Below are 17,258 nucleotides of genomic sequence, written 5' to 3'. Positions count from 1 at the left end.
GAAAGCTGACTTATGACATACAAATAAAATAAACCTTTCACCATCCATTCTTTCATTGGTTTTAGTATTTCATTTGATAAAGATTTAAACACTAAGGACTATCAGTATTTATTGACTGCTAGCAATTTTGAGTGGGATGCTTTTTCTGATATGTATGAATATATGGCTGAGAATCATGTGATACACCTGGGTTGTGTAATAGTCTTTATGATGCAGTAAGGCAAGCATTGAGCTTGGAATCAGTAAATCATAATTTGTTTCTTCTGGGTCACTCACTAGGCATGTGACTTTGGTTTCCTTGACTTCTGTGAGCCTCAAAAATGCATTTAAAAAATGGAAATTAAAATTTTTTTCTGCCCATCTTACTGTGAAGCTGTTGTAATGATAATATTGACAACAGCAATAATAATACTAATAATAAGCATTTAACTATACTGTGTATTTGAAATTATAAAAACAATTTAAAAATCATAAAGTACCATGTAAAATGTAAGGTCACATCAGTGTTGGAGTTTATGGTCTGGCAGAGGTGCTATACAACCAACTACAGCACAATCTGATGAGTAATAGAGATGTTCTCCAACAAACTTCCTTTAGAATATACGGAGAAACAGGGGAGGACTGTAAGAATTAAGCTCTTTAGTGCCAGACTCTGGGACCACATTTATCCCATGCAATCTCCATCTCACCTCGCAGATATAAATTTTCTCATTCTTATTTTATACAGAGAATGTAACTAAAGAATGAAGCAAGTTGTTCATGGTCACTCGGCTAATATTAATAGTGTTATCCTATTCACCATAGAAAACTATAGAAGGCCACATTATATTTCCTTAACTGCAGGGACCATTTCTAGAATTCAGATTTCTAGAATTCAAGCCATACCACATGCAATATGTTACCCTGTAGCTTATTGTTAATGCTAAAATATGGGATATCTTTGCAAAGAGATCCTTAAATGGTGATAAAATATTACATGGATTTGCATAGAGATCCTCTTGCACAGAAAATTCCTACTACGCAAGAATCAGTGTTAGATGTTCCCTCTGTGCTCGCAGTGTTCTTTTTTCTTCTATTAAAAAAAAAAAAAAGCAACAACAACAGCCTTATTCTACTTGTGACCTTCGGTACCAAAAAAGACTGGATAGAGTATCAAGATAAATATGTGGCAGATTTAGTGTCCTTTCTGTCCCATTATCATGGTTGCCCAGAAGTTAAGAGGTTTGGAATGATTCCAGTCTGATAAGGAGAACAAGACATTGAACTAAGTGTCTGGAGTCTAAAATAGATCTGGGATAAGTATTACTTTAGCTTTTCTGAGATTTAATATGTGAATGAGGCAGAAAAGAAGAGCTGAAATAACTACTACACAGAGATGCTGTGTTCCTTCTTCCCAAGACCTATGAACATTTCTCACTCATTCTTCTACCCTAGAATTTATAACGATGTTTGGTACTGCACAGAAATTCATTAAATGTTGGTACAACATTACATGTAAAAGAAGGTAGTGATGTAAATAGAAGCTAATATAATTTTTGTGGGCTTGCTTACGTTCTGCATTTTCCTATAAAATTACTTTTTAGATAGTTTTACTGCTCAAATCATTATTGGTTGCCATCTAGGAATCAACTTCAACCCCCTTTCAAAATACAATGCTTAAAAAAAATAAAAACAAGGGTCTGGTGCAGTGGCTCACACCAGTAATCCCGGCACCTTGGGAGGCTGAGGCAGGAAAATTGCTTGAGCTCAGGAGTTTGAGGCCAGCCTGGGCAACATAGAGATACACTGTCTCTATAAAAAATAAATATTTTTAAAAAAACAAAAACTGTTGAATGCATCTCTAGCTTAGGTCACATAAAGGATCTGAAATGGGCATGTAAACAATGGCAAGTTTTTATGTATGTATACATTAACAGATCTTTAAAAAAGTATTGACTCTACCAGTTTGTGTGAAGTGTGCCTGAATGAAATCAGACGATGGTGTTCTCAGAAATAATGCATCTTAGAATAGTTAATATCAGCCAAACACATTATAATATCATACCAACTTCTCTGTCAATCAAATGCCTAGAAAACAATGTATCTCTAACAAGAAAAATGCCAATGCTGTGTTAACTGGTGATTCCTTTTAAAATATTTTCAACACATTCCCTAAGGTAACAAATATAATGATTAAAAACCTAATAAAACTTACAGTAATCCAGAAAGAAACATATAGAAGACAAATTAAGAAATATTCAGAATTCAGAGAGACGCTCATAAAATCTAACATAAAAAGCAGGTTAAAAATCAATTTGAACAAGAAAAATATAGACATATAATCAAAGAAAAGGAGGAAAGTACATTAAAAACACTAAACAAATGCAAATTTTCAAAGTCACATTTTACCAAATTTAAAAAAATAAAAGAAGAATTAACCTTGGTGGTAGCAAAAGCCATGTCTGTGTCTCTGGCTGATTTGGGTTCAGTTAAAATCCTGGATAGAGAACACCTAAGTGAAAACATAGGGCAAAAATAATTCCATACAAACTATACTGAATAAATTGAACAAAATTTGGCATATAACCAAATTCCAACATTTTTAGGAAGGTATTAATTTCAAGCAAATATCCAAATTTGTCTGGTAAGAAAAAGGTGAGCATGCTCCCTGTGATAGTGGTTGCCATTACTTCTACTTTTTTGAGGCAGAATGTGTGGGACAGCTCTAGGGATCTTCTGATTTTACTCTATCAATTATAAGAGGTCTGAGAACAGGAAATGAAAAAAGCCATCATTCTCAAGCCATCTAGCTCAAACAGTTTCACTGGCATCTAGATCTGATGTATTTTGGATTAGGGAAGAGTAAATACATGAAAATTTGCATTGGATGTGAAGCTAATGGCCGCCCTTCCACATAATTTTGCTGTAGGATATCAATTGATTCTCTGTTGCAGAGGAATAATCGTCAAGCTAAAATGGTTTCAACCAGATCAAACATTAAAGTAGGCAGAATTTTTCAGTAGATATGACTAGATTCTTCGTTTATTATAAAGATCTGCCACACCCAAAACACCACCTGAAATTACAGTTTTCTACTTAAATCACTACACAGACTATGGATAAAAGAGGTTACAAAGCCCACCCTCTTAATCTTGATAAACATTCAGAAATGACTACCCTGCATCACAAAAGCTAATTCAGTTTTTACATTTTTCTCTGTTCCTAATGAAATCTTTTTTGCTGAAGTGTTCTCAAGAAATAAAGAAGCCTGGTGTTTCAGTCAGTGGCTCTCAGAGTTCCACATGGCTGATGAGTCCAGGCAGTGACAAATGACACTCTATTCCTCAGTGTGCAGCCTTTCTCTCCCTCTCATCTTTTTGCAACAGAACACTGTTACATTCCTTGCAGAGAAAACATACTGTACATTTCATAGCTGTCATCTTGGCATAAAAGGCAGAGGGAGGGGGAAATTCTTCTTTTGGTCTGCCTAAACATTTCATTTTATTTTTAATATATCAATAACCATGAGAAAGTATAGAGTACGTTTGGATATAAAACATAGAAATTTGTTTTGGAAGGCATTACTTTTCAAAGGAAATGCATCGTGGAGAGTGAGGAGCAAAGGGTCAATGTTTTCAAGAGCGATCGGAAGCTCCCTGCCTTGATATTCCTAATCTTCTTTCTGGCATCTTCTGCTCACCAACTGCCTAATAGTGAATGCATGTGGTTCTGCCCATCTGTCCAATTGTCATTCTAAATTATGTAGTTTACTAAGAAAATACTTAACATAATATGAATAATGTATAATTATAAGTAGTTTTTAAATCTTCAAGATTTATCTCATGAGTGAAATGGTTGCTTTGTTCTTAAGGAGAAAATTAATTTATTTCCCACATATCCATGTACAATAAATAGAGTTATTATAAACATATGAGAAAACAAACTATCATGATAAGTGTACAGCATAAAGTTCATTAGAACAGACTCACATTCTATAATATACTAAATTACTAATATGCAGTGAAATCATATGGAATTCTGAAGTAGTGAATGGTTTCCTTACTGTTTAACATGTTCCTGCAGTTTGTTCTTTTCAAATTAAAATCAGGAATTCTGGGAAGTCAGTCGTTTTTGAAGACAATGTCATTTATTTTTGCTTTCAGAAGGAAATAGTCTACATTTAACCAATAATTCATTTTCTATGTATTAATTGAGCAGTGAAAATATGTTTGGCTGGGAGAAGAACAGGGAGAAAGGCAGTGTAGTTGGAGGGTGGTATACAAGGAAAAAAAGGAGGGAATAAGAAGTTACTGAGGGCCAGATAATGTGGGGCCTTTAAACCATAGAAAAGATTTGCATTTTGGCCGGGCGCGGTGGCTCAAGCCTGTAATCCCAGCACTTTGGGAGGCCGAGGCGGGTGGATCACGAGGTCAAGAAAAGATTTGCATTTCATTCTACGTATGATAAGAAGTTATTGGATGGTTGGGACTAGGGGAGACATGTGATCTGGTTTCTTTTTTAAAAGAATTATTCCAACTGCTCAAGAATGGACTAGGTTGGGTGTGTAAGTGGAAGCGGGCAGATCAGTTTAGTGGATAGGGAAGGGGTCCAAGTGAGAAATGATGAATCCCTGGTCTAGGGTGGTAGGGAAGGGAGACATGGTAAGATTGGGGACATATTTTGAATTACACTGTAGGTAAAATTATTAGCTTAAGAGCTAGATATAAAGGGTGTGTGAAAGGAAAAGAATTAAGAATATGTATGGTATATCTGCAGATGCTACAAGTTCAAAGTGAAATTTCACATAATGGAATTACTGTGTTTCAGCAGTTAGTGATAACTTTTTGGCATTCTGGAGGCTTGGTTTGGACTTTTTTGCATGGACAAAATTTAGACATAAAATCATTCTTAGTGGTAAGACAGTTAAAAAATACATATTGTATTAAGTAATTGGGAAGTATTTTGAAGATCCTTGTCTACCCAGTATGAAGAGTTTTGTTGTGTAATTGAGAGATACATGGCTGAAAGTAAGAGAGGTCAGAGAAAACAAGGCCCTGAGTAACAAGAGTAGGTCTTGGGCCTTGATTCTATAGAGACTGCAAAACCACCGGCTAATTTTCTATAACTAATCTGGCTAGAAATGTTCAGATTTCCAGCACACTATATTAAAGAAAGTACTGTCAAAAAACATTTCATGGATTCCAAAGATAGAGATGAATGTAGATGCATATATAAAATGAATAAACTCTCAGAAGACCAAGCAGATTTCTGAAAAAACAAAAAACAACAAAAAAAAGAAACTGCCATATATTTCACTACATATACACACAAATACACACACACCATATCCTGAGCATACCCTATACCCCACATACACGCTTATATGCTTATATATACACATGTCAGTGCTCTGCAGTTTATTTTTATAAAGGCATCAGTTAGTTTCTAATAAGAAAAAGAAATGTGTAAAGGAGAGAAGAAATTTCCTTCTCTCAATGAAGAATAAAAAAACACAATTATTTGTTAGCTGTAACAAAAACACAATCATTTGTTCACTGTAACAAATACACATTTTTTTCTCAAGTAATTTCAGGATATTTATCACATAAAAAATGGGTACTTTGGGAAGTTTTTCCCCAAAGGCTTCATTCTTTTATATGTAGTGAGATCTGAACAGCCAATTTCTATTTACAGTTGAATTCTACTTCCAAAAACATACAATTACGACTCAATCTTTATTACTTTCAATAAACTGTTAGGCCCAAAAATATAACTTATTTTAAAATGTGAACCTAGACATTTAGGATAATCAGACATGCTAGTTACTATTAAAAATAGTAGCATTTACAAATAAGATGATATTCAGAGATTATAAGGAAAGCATTAATGAATAAAAATGACCCAAACTATGTATAAGGTCTTGTCCATCTTGTTCATACATACAATAAACCCATGCACTGTGGATGGGTTTCTATAACAATAGTGCATATAAACTGGCAGTTAAAAAGTGTATCGAAAACCATACTTTTACAGTTTCCTATATATTGTCAGATAGGTTAACAAAAATATTGAAGAGTTATTTGTAAGCTTAGAGATTTTGGCATACTGTGGATAAAGTGCATTATAATCAGAAAGGCAAAGTTTTAAGGATACATGAAAATGAAAGAATGACAACTACTATGGTCAAAATTCATGTGACGAATCGTAATCGCCAATGTGATAGTATTGAGTGGTGGGGCCTTGCAGAGGTAATAAAGCCATGGAGGCAGAGCCCTCAGAATTAGAATTGGTGATGTTACAAAAGGCCTTGAGGGAGTGAGTTAGACCTTTCTATCTCTCTGCCATGTGAGAACACAGCATTTGACCCTCTGGAGGATACAGCGACAAGACACCATCTTGGGAGTAGAGAACCAGCTCTCGCCAGACACTGATCCTGATGACAAGTGCCTTCATCTTGGAGTTCCCAGCCTCCAGAACTACGAGAAATAAATTTCTGTTGTTTGTAAATTACCCAGTCTCACGTATTTTGTTATAACAGCACAAAGAGACTATGATAACAGCTTTCTTAGAGCCCAAAAGATTTATAATAGTAAGAATTTGCAAAGTCAAACAATGAGTAAGGCCTCAAATGATCAGCTGTACTTGCTAAAAATAAGAGAGCAACTAAATCACTCAATTCACTTGCACCATACAATCCATTATTCCTATAAAATTTTGTTAACAATTTTCTGATTTACTATCGAATAATACTGGATACCATACAACCAATTACTTCTACAAGCTTTTTGTTAATAATTCTCTGTTTTGCTATTTAATAATACTGGATATCCAAAATGGCTTGATAATTGGGAACAAAGATGATAAAGGAAAGAAGTGTACTATAACCAGAAATTTTTGAAAAACTATGAGACTATAGGTGCTATGATACTTAACTCAGAAAACCTTACTTCAAACTTAACGGAAAGAGAAAAAGAATGGGGAAGAAGTCTTCAAGCATGGTCCATAGTATTAATAGACAGACTCCTGCACATACTCATGGTTGACAGCTAGATGTCAATGCCTAAAGCACAACAAATAGGTTTTATATGTCACTATATTTTTGATGATGCTTGGTGTCGTTTTTTTTTTTTTTTTCCTTTTCTTTTCTTTGAGAGGGAGTCTCACTCTGTCACCCAGGCTGGAGTGCAGTGGCGCCATCTTGCTCACTGCAACCTCCACCTCCCGGGTTCAAGTGATTCCCCTGCCTCAGCCTCACAAGTAGCTGGGATTACAGGCACACGCCATCACACCCAGCTAATTTTTGTATTTTTAGTAGAGATGGGGTTTCACCATGTTGGCCAGGCTGGTCTCAAAATCACCTGACCTCAGGTGATTTACCCACCCTGGCCTTCCAAAGTGCTAGGATTACAGGTGTTAAGCCACTGTGCCCAGCCAGCGTAGTATTTTATACCTAGCATGCATCAACAAAACAGATCAGATGGATGGGTAGACAAATGGATAATTGAAAGAATAAATAGCAGAAATGATAACTCTAACTTTTAAGAGCCTATGAAGCTAAAATGACTTTTGAATCAGTTGAATGAATGTGCAAGGGAAGTGGGAACTTTAAAAGGAAAAGTAGCATAAATTACAATTGTGGCTAAAGCAGCAGCATGCTTAGTGTCATAAGGTTTAACCAGCTCAGAATATTATAATTACCATTTATGTTACTTTTTTATGAATCAAGTGCATGCTTATTAAAGCAAAATGGAGAAAATCTAAATAAAAAAGGAAGACGATAATCCAGACTGTAATCCAGGATGCAGAAATAGTTACTCAGCTCCAGAATTTCCTAAGGACAATATGAGAGACTGTTTTGTGCTTGTTGCCATGCTTGAGCCTACTGGCATTTAAGAAGTAAGGTGAGGGCTTGAAAACATCCTACAATGAATGAGAGTCCTCCACAGCAAAGAATTACCCAGCCCAAAATGCAAAATGGGCTTCATTGAGAAAAACTGAGTACATGGTGCATTTACTCCAGGTCTTTATAAATACATATGCCACATACAGATTTATTAAAAACAAAAATGTTATACTATACAAACGGCTTTATAATTTGTTCTTTTCACATAATGCAACAATAGCGTCCTGCCACACCACTAATAATTATTCTACAACATTTTAATGGCTATTCAGCAAACCACTGTATGGATCAACCATAAAACATTTAATGAGGTCGCTATTGTCAAACTTCTAGGATTTTTTTCAATTTTGTATGCTAATGAATTCTGTGATAAACGTCTTCATATTTAAACTTATGATCATTTAAATTCTTAGACATGAAACTGTTTGGTCAGAGCATGCATAATTTAAATGCTTTTAACACAGACTTCCAACATGTCCTCAAAAATGACTTGATGAGTTTATTCTCTAACCATATTATTGCTGATTCATGGACATCTCTAACATAAAGTTGCTGAAAATATGAAACATCAACTGAGGCACTGGACCCTGGGAATTGGCTGGTCCCTTCCTAGCCCACATCTTAGTAGAAGATGCAATGATTACTGTGGAATACGTCTGTGGGTTAAAAACCATGTATCAATTCTAAATTCCAAGTGCTAGATTCTTTCATTATCTTTTCATTAGTAAAGTATATAAGGAAAGAAGGAGAAGGGATTTTTCCAGGAAGGTAATAAGAAGGGAAATATTAGTAGAACATTAGGGTTTGTCTTCTCTGGTCCTTCCCCTAAGGAGCCAAGTGGGGACTTGTGAGGCTTGGTGTTGTCTAAAGCAGGAAGGACTTGGGTCTTACTCTCTGGCGGGATGCTGCCTGAGGAGCAAGGCCTGCAGTCAGTGAGTGTGAGCAAACACAGCCATACAGACGTGGGGGCTGACCTACCAAGTTGGAGAATGTAAGCTCACTTCCCGTCACCCCCATACACCCTGGCTCCCGAGATGTGAGGCAGCTGTGGTAGGGATTCTTAGGCTTCCCATGGGCTCAGATTAGGCCTTGGAAGGAAATGAAGGCAATGGCAGCCTGAGTAAAATATGGCGGGCAGAGTTGGTGAGTGACAGGAGAGCATGTTTTCCCTTTTAGGCCCTGAAGTTTTATTAGAGAGGATCAGCCAAGCACGTTAGACTATATGACATATCAAATTGTAGATTCACCCCAAGACATTCGTGGCTGTGTAATAAAAGTGCCAGATGAAAACCAGATTCTCTGAAGGCAAGGATATTCCTGTCCATATCCCTCATCCTTTCCCACTTTGCAGATAAACCATCCCACTTTCAAATGAACTTGTGAGGAGGAGGCTTTGAACCGTGCTTGAGGTTGTTTCTTCTCTGGAAATGCTGCCATTCTAAAAAGTTCTGGCAGAGAAAATTAGCTTAAGGAAAAGCTCTCTGCCCTCCTTCCCCTTCACGGACTGTCCTGCCTCTGGGTGTTAGTAAAAGGGGCTGAGATAATTCATCAGCCAATTTCACAGCTGCAGTCTACTTAGACCTGCCCCCATCTAGGTCACCAGGGATTTTTGTCAGCATTTGGTACAAAGCCTTATATGAATGAAGATGGTCATTTCTTTGGTGTTGTCCCAAGAAATGTAACAGAAAATGACTATATAGAATAGATTCCGATATGGGATGCTGAGTCCTGATAATCTCTCCAAATGTCTTTCATCTAGGACCTAAAATCAGTCGTTATTAAGAAAAAGAGAAAAAGATTGCAGAGGACAGTTTCAATTAACCTGCAGCATCCCAAATCTGTGTTCCATTGAACACCCAGAACTATTCTCTATGGGTTTGGCATCAAAGAGGTATTAGGAAAGATGGTACCTATTTCCCTTAAACACAATATTAAGGACTGTGAGATGTACTTCAGCTTAACAGAGATACTTTTAAACTTTGTTAATTTCAATGTTTCCCAAAATTATTTGAGCAGAGAACCCATTCTAATTATACCATGTGCATAATACTCAATGGAATCACATGACTTTGGGGAAATCAGAGGAAAATTAATAGTGATTACATTTTATTTAGCTAAATAAAATGGTATGCTCAGTGATGTTTTTCCCTCTCTGTGTTATACAATTTACTTACTTAATATCATCAAACTACAAAGAAATATGGAAAAGACTTTCTTTTTTTTTTTTTTGAGATGGAGTTTCACTGTTGTTACCCAGGCTGGAGTGCAATGGTGCGATCTCGGCCCACCACAACCACCGCCTCCTGGGTTCAAGCAATTCTCCTGCCTCAGCCTCCTGAGTAGCTGGGACTACAGGCACGCGCCACCATGCCCAGCTAATTTTTTGTATTTTTAGTAGAGACAGGGTTTCACCATGTTGACCAGGCCTCCGCCTCCCAAAGTGCTGGGATTACAGGCGTGAGCCACTGAGCCCGTCTGGAAAAGACTTTCTATAATCATATATCAACACACTTCTTAGAGAAAATGTAAGTTCTTAGCAAAATATTATAACTGTATAATGCACTATAATTTTTAAAAATATTTTGTCTGTATTATCTTATTTCATTCACACTCCAACCCTGGGCAGTTGGCTGGCCAGTTCCAGATGAGTAGCTACCATTCAGAAAGGTTAAATGAGTTGCCAAGGGTCTGGCAATGCATAATTGAATAAATTGTCTTAAAATTCAAGCTATTAAACACAGACTGAAAGCATTTTCAACTCATTTAATTCAACATTTTTAGTTCACAGATGAGAAAACTCATACTCAGAGAGCAGAGATGACATCATCCAGTATAGTGATAGAGACAAGACCCGCTTCGTTCTCTGAATGTAAGCCCATGCCCTCTACACCAAGCCATGTTTTCCCTGTAGATGCTCAAATAAAATGGTGCAGTTAAATCAGGAGCCTGTTATGCACAGAAAGGCCAGCTGTCCATCATGCTGGATCAAACAGCAGATATTGACCATCTCTAGTAGAACACTTGTGAATTGCCTGTGTTTCAAGCTCATAAACGTTAGATTATGTTAGTTTACCTTTGCAGGAAGACTGCCATGAAACATGGACTGCCATTATAAGCAGTCATTAGTATTTAGTGAAGATTATCTTTTAAAGGTGTCTACTTTAGATATGTCATAATATTAGAAATTAAGGATGAAATATTTCTATCTGTGCTTTGTAGGATAAATTACATCAATCCCAAAGCTATGTGACATAAGTAAGAAGCACATTCCTCTTCCGATTTGCCTTAGCAATAGCAAATAATACATATACAATCTACTGACAAAAATTGGAGCCTCAAGGCAAAGCTGCATGTACATCCTCATAAAATCTGTGTGGGATGAAATATGGTAACATATATTGAAAAGGCAATTGTCAATTTTTCTGAGGATTCCCAATAACCAAATAGAAAAAAAAAAAGTATGTATACATGTGAATTGGAGATGACTTGATATTAAGGATTATCAGACTTATATCACTCCATTGAAAGCATAAATAGTTAAAATCTATTTGATTTCATTAAAGTGTACATTATTAATCACAATCCATAATGTAACTGAATTCATTCGTATGAACTGAATTCCAAATAGATTCATCATATGGTTGGTGTGAACATCAGAGGAAAGTAGGACAGTCCCACCTCTAATCAGCAAAATAAAATATATATTCATTCTTTCTTTCAATTTTTCACTTACTTGCTCAATAAATAATCTATTTATTCAACAAACATAGTTTCTGGCTTAGTATTCTTTGCATTAGTATTCACTATGGCATTAGTAAGAATTAAATACTACTTTGGAATTTTCACAAATAACTGCTTAGTGATCTCAGAATCACCTGGCAGAGGGGGATATTTAAATTGCAATTTAAAAATCCAAATATTGATGCAAGTTTTAATAAAATTCCTTATGAAAATTACTTCATATTTGAGTTGACAAATTGTTCATTTTTTCCTTGTGGAAGAACAATTAAATTGATGACATGTATCATCTAACTCTTGTTCCCATAATTATATGTTTGCATAAAAAACAGAATTGGCATCTCATTTACCTTTTTTCTATACCCTTGAATATCAAGTAAACATATTTTGTCCTAATTTTTAAATATTTTGAATAGTTTGAACACCATAAGTCCTCTTTTGACAATTTCCTCTTGATAAAGCAAATAGCATCATCAATGTCTCCCTGAAACTTAAAAACTAACAGCCTATATTTGAAGGGGCAAAAAAATCAAATTATTTCTCATATTTTAGGGACCAACAAGTTGGTTATCATTGTAGTTGGAGACAAGACATACGGCATAATATATAAACACATCTTTTCCCATTTATATCTGTCACGTAAATATATAAATGCTATTTACTCAGGTTTATTTTCGAATTACAAAGTGGAAATGTGGCTCAGATGGTAATAGATGTAAAAACAAATCTAAGTTATTTGAGATGAATAAGTCTAAATATCTAATGTATAATATGAAGATTATAGTTAATAATATTATAGTGTATACTGGTAATCTTTCAAAAAGTAGATTTTAGGTACTGATAGTAAAAAAAGAAAGGTAACTATCTGAGATGGTGGGTATGTTAATTTGCTTCACTGTAGGAATCACATATATGTATATATACACATATTCAGATAAGTATCTCAAAACATCATGCTGTACAACTCAAATATATACAATTAAAAATAATTTTAAAATACACCTAAGTTTGAAGTCATCCTACATTTAATAGTATCTCATTAATGAAACCAGCAAAACTATCATGCCATCTTCACAAGTGATAGAATATCAGCAGTAAATGCACAATAAAGATGGGATCATTAAAGTATGGTCATTGCTCTCACGTTGCGTTCCACAGAATTTTAAGCTATGTTACGCATTTATGAAGGAACAAAGTAAGTGCACAAATATGATTTAAACCTATTTGTTGGTGTTCCCTGAAGCAGTTCTATCCTACTCACTCTATAACACATGTCTTTGACAAACAAAACTATTACCACAATCAGTTCTTCAAAGATTCAAATTGGATATATAGTCATGTATATGTTGCAGGGTTGTAATGCTAACAGACAATTAACCACTGATCCTAAGATCTGAGTGGAAGTATTTGTATGTCTCTATATCTAAATAGCTAAAATATCGTGGCTACTATCTCTGTGTGTGTGTGTGAGGTAATTTCAGTCTACTGACAAAAACACAATTTAAAGTATATTTATTGAGAGCATCAGTTCTCTCTCATTTCTAAGATAAATCTGTTTTTTTTTTTCATGATGGATATATACTTGTTGCAAACCATATTGTTCTCAGAGACCATGGGTGCTCTTTTTCCAAGGGTAATAAATATGTCGGTCTCCCTGCCTGGACTACTCATTTCTTGAAGGCAGGAGCCATCCATGAGTTACTCAGTTTTATATTCCCCATGGTGCCCAGCTGAGTGTCTGGCACATATAAAGTACACATTTAATAATTTTTAATGAAAACATAGCAGTAAGCCTATTTTCCTTATAATTTTACATATAATTATAGGGTATTTTCCCACCTAGAACCTTACAGGATTAAGGGTCATTAGGATTCATTATTCATCTATCTTGAACCCAGTAAAATTTTGTCAGATACAAAGAAAGGCCGTAATAATTGTGCTTCTAAGTGGGGACAGCTTATGTACCATTAGTGGACTCTCATATGAGTAAAAAATATCATTTTTGTCTACCACATTGTAAAATGTTACTGTTATATCGTTAGAAACAAATTAATCTTAAATTTTTTCTTTAATAATCACAGTATGCTTTAATCTAAGATTGTGGTGCCATTAATAGTATATGCCACACAAACACAAATACAAATCAGGCAATTGTGCCTGAAAGCTTTTAGTTTAGGTCTAAATATACCTAAAAGTCATCTAGTTATCTTCTGAAGTCAAGCACAAGGACAAGAACCAAACTTCTAATCATTTAAGGCAATTATTTTATTAATCATTATTAGACACTAAAGGGGAAAGTTTACTGTAAATTAAAATATTTCTACAATCCTGACATCTCTTATTACTACCCTGTCATAAAATTATTTTAAGATTATGCCTATGTACCAAAACAGAGATATAGACCAATGGAACAGAACAGAGTTCTCGGAGGCAACACAACATATCTACAACCATCTGATCTTTGACAAACCAGACAAAAACATGTAATGGGGAAAGGATTCCCTGTTTAATAAATGGTGTTGGGAAAACTGGCTAGCCATGCGCAGAAAGCAGAAACTGGACCCCTTCCTGACACCTTACACTAAAATTAACTCCAGATGGATTGAAGACTTAAACATAAGACCTAACACCATAAAAACCCTAGAAGAAAATCTAGGCAAAACCATTCAGGACATAGGCGTAGCCAAGGACTTCATGACCAAAACACCAAAAGCATTGACAACAAAAGCCAAAATAGACAAATGGGACCTAATCAAACTACACAGCTTCTGCACAGCAAAAGAAACAGTCATTAGAGTGAATCGGCAACCAACAGAATGGGAAAAAATTTTTGCAGTTTATCAATCTGACAAAGGGCTGATATCCAGAATTTACAAAGAACTAAAACAGATTTACAAGAAAAACACAAACAAGCCCATTCAAAAGTGGGCAAAGGATATGAACATATACTTTACAAAAGAAGACATACATGAGGCCAACAAACAAATGAAAAAATGCTCATCATCACTGGTCATCAGAGAAATGCAAATCAAAACAACATTGAGATACCATCTCACGCCAGTTAGAATGGCGATCATTAAAAAATCTGGAGACAACAGATGCTGGAGAGGATGTGGAGAAAAAGGAACACTTTTACACTGTTTAGTTCTACCATTGTGGAAGACAGTGTGGCGATTCCTCAAGGACCTAGAAATAGAAATTCCATTTGACACAGCAATCCCATTACTGGGTATATATCCAAAGGATTATAAATTGTTCTACTGTAAGGACACGTGCACCCGAATGTTCATTGCAGCACTGTTTACAACAGCAAAGACCTGGAACCAACCCAAATGCCCATTGATGATAGACTGGACAGGGAAAATGTGGCATATATACACCATGGAATATTATGCAGCCATCAAAAACGATGAGTTTGTGTCCTTTGTAGGGACATGGATGAACCTGGAAACCATCAATCTCAGCAAAATGACACAAGAGCAGAATATTAAACACCACATGTTCTCATTCATAGGTGGGTGTTGAACAATGAGTACACATGGACAGAGGGAGGGGAGCACTACACACTGGGGTCTGTTGGGGGGAAATAGGGGAGGGACAGTGGGGAGTGGGGAGTTGGGGAGAGATAGCATGGGGAGAAATGCCAAATATGGGTGAAGGGGAGGAAGGCAGAAAATCACACTGCCATATGTGTACCTATGCAACAATCTTGCATGTCCTTCACATGTATGTACCCCAAAACCTAAAATGCAATAAAAAACAAAAAAGATTATGCCTATGACCTATGTGTGCTTCGTCAAAGAAATCTGAAAGGTTGCCTGTTACCTGTGCTTGTTTGTGAAATCAGCATTAAATGATTCAGCTGATAGCAGCATACATCATCTGATTAATCATTTAATCAGAGGGTCCATAACACTCAAGTTTTTAAAAATAAATTTGCATGAAGCCCAACAGGACAGCCATAGTAAGTCAAAAGAAATAAGTAAAAGGATGCTTAAATATTATAGATCATGATGTCAAACCTGACATTTTAAATTCTGCTTTTGTTTTATTCATCAAGCACTCAATTGGCTAGCTATCCTTTCATGAATTAAGTCAGGATTATTACAGAATATACATGTGTTAATCCATTTGAAATCAATATTTGAGAAAAAACTGTTTACAATCTATTGATCTAATTTTTCCAAAATGGCATTGCTGAGGAATTTCATTCTGATTTTGAACAAAAATAAATAACATCACTGAACCTGAATGTTTTAAGTATCTGAGGCAACAGATATTTCAAGCTTACTTCTTGCATGAAAACTATTAATCATCATGCAAATAAGTCAGTGCCTAACTGGGATATGATAATGAAGCTGACTGCTGTATTACTTGTCAGGCAGTTGCGTCACAGTTTATTCAAGACTTTTCACTCTATAGAACTCCAAAAAATTATAAAAATATAAAAACTTAAGGCTCCAACTCTTTTAGAGCATTCCATGTAGCATGAAAGAGACACTCATTAGTTCAGCAAGGATTTATTTGAGCACCAGCCATATCCAAGACACTGTTAAGGAGCTGGGATAGACCAAGTGTTCTAGTGGCTAGCTCCACACTGCACACGTAGCAGCATTACAGAATAATGCTGACTCAAGTTACTTTCTTTGTACAATATTCTTAGAACAAGCAGATATTTCTTCCTCAATAGAAGTAGAAAGTATACATTTTATCTATATAACACCACTGTTGGTTTGCACTTAAAATTTCCGCCAGTACACTTTTAACCTGTTTCTACTGTGCCAATAAAAGATATGAACTTCAGGAAATGAATTGTATGACTGACAACTTCTTGTGTGCAGATGGGTAAAAATAAAGATCAAAAGAGCTGTTATTCTAATATACTGAACACAAAAGTTAATATTGTTCAGTAAAACAAATTCTTACAATTCAAGATAACTCATTTGTTCTTTAGCTAATCTTATACTTAGGAATTATTACTAACGGCAGCTACAGTCATATGAGCAAATTCACAAAACAGGTATCTCCTTTAATTTCTTCTTGATTTATTGGTTGTTCAGAATTATTTTAAGTTCCACATATTTGTGAATTCTCCAATGGCCTCCTGTTGTTAATTTTGAGTTTTATAACACTGTGCTCAGAAAAAGTACTTGACATTATTTAAAACTTTTTTAGTTTGCTAAGATTTGTTTTGTGGCTTAACATATGATCTAACCTGAAGAATGTTCCATGCGTGCTTGAAAAGAATATGTTTTCTGCTACTGTTGAGTGGAATGTTCCATACATATATCTTAGATCTACCTGGTTTACACTGTTGTTCAAATCTGCTGTTTCTTTATTGACTTTTTGTCTAGACATTATGTCCATGGTTAAAAGTAGAGCAATGAAGTCTTCTACTATCATAATACTAGTGTCTATTTCTCCCTTTAGTTCGATAAACATTTGCTTTATATGTTCAGGTGCTCTAATGTAGAGTGGATATATATTTATAATAGTTATACTGTCTTGATGAATTGACCCATTTATCATTATATATCTTTGTACATAATGACAGTTTTTAACTTAAAGTCTATTTTTCTATCACTGTTCTCTTTTGATTACCATTCAGTGGAAGAAGTAAAATTGTCTCTTTTGGCAG

The 17,258-nt window shown here is 35.3% G+C and overlaps 1 protein-coding gene across 17 annotated transcripts in view; it reads right to left on the bottom strand.

Moving 5' to 3' along the window:
• Positions 1-17,258, bottom strand: part of SNCA (synuclein alpha) — a 121,133-nt gene that overhangs the window by 83,185 nt on the left and 20,690 nt on the right. The gene's annotated exons all lie outside the window — the stretch shown is intronic.

The sequence above is a fragment of the Sapajus apella genome, unplaced genomic scaffold (genome assembly GCF_009761245.1).
Source record: "Sapajus apella isolate SASKATOON/1434 unplaced genomic scaffold, GSC_monkey_1.0 scaffold45, whole genome shotgun sequence".
In the NCBI taxonomy this organism is placed as follows: Eukaryota; Metazoa; Chordata; class Mammalia; order Primates; family Cebidae; genus Sapajus; species Sapajus apella.
This window is presented reverse-complemented; position numbering and strand designations above follow the sequence as displayed.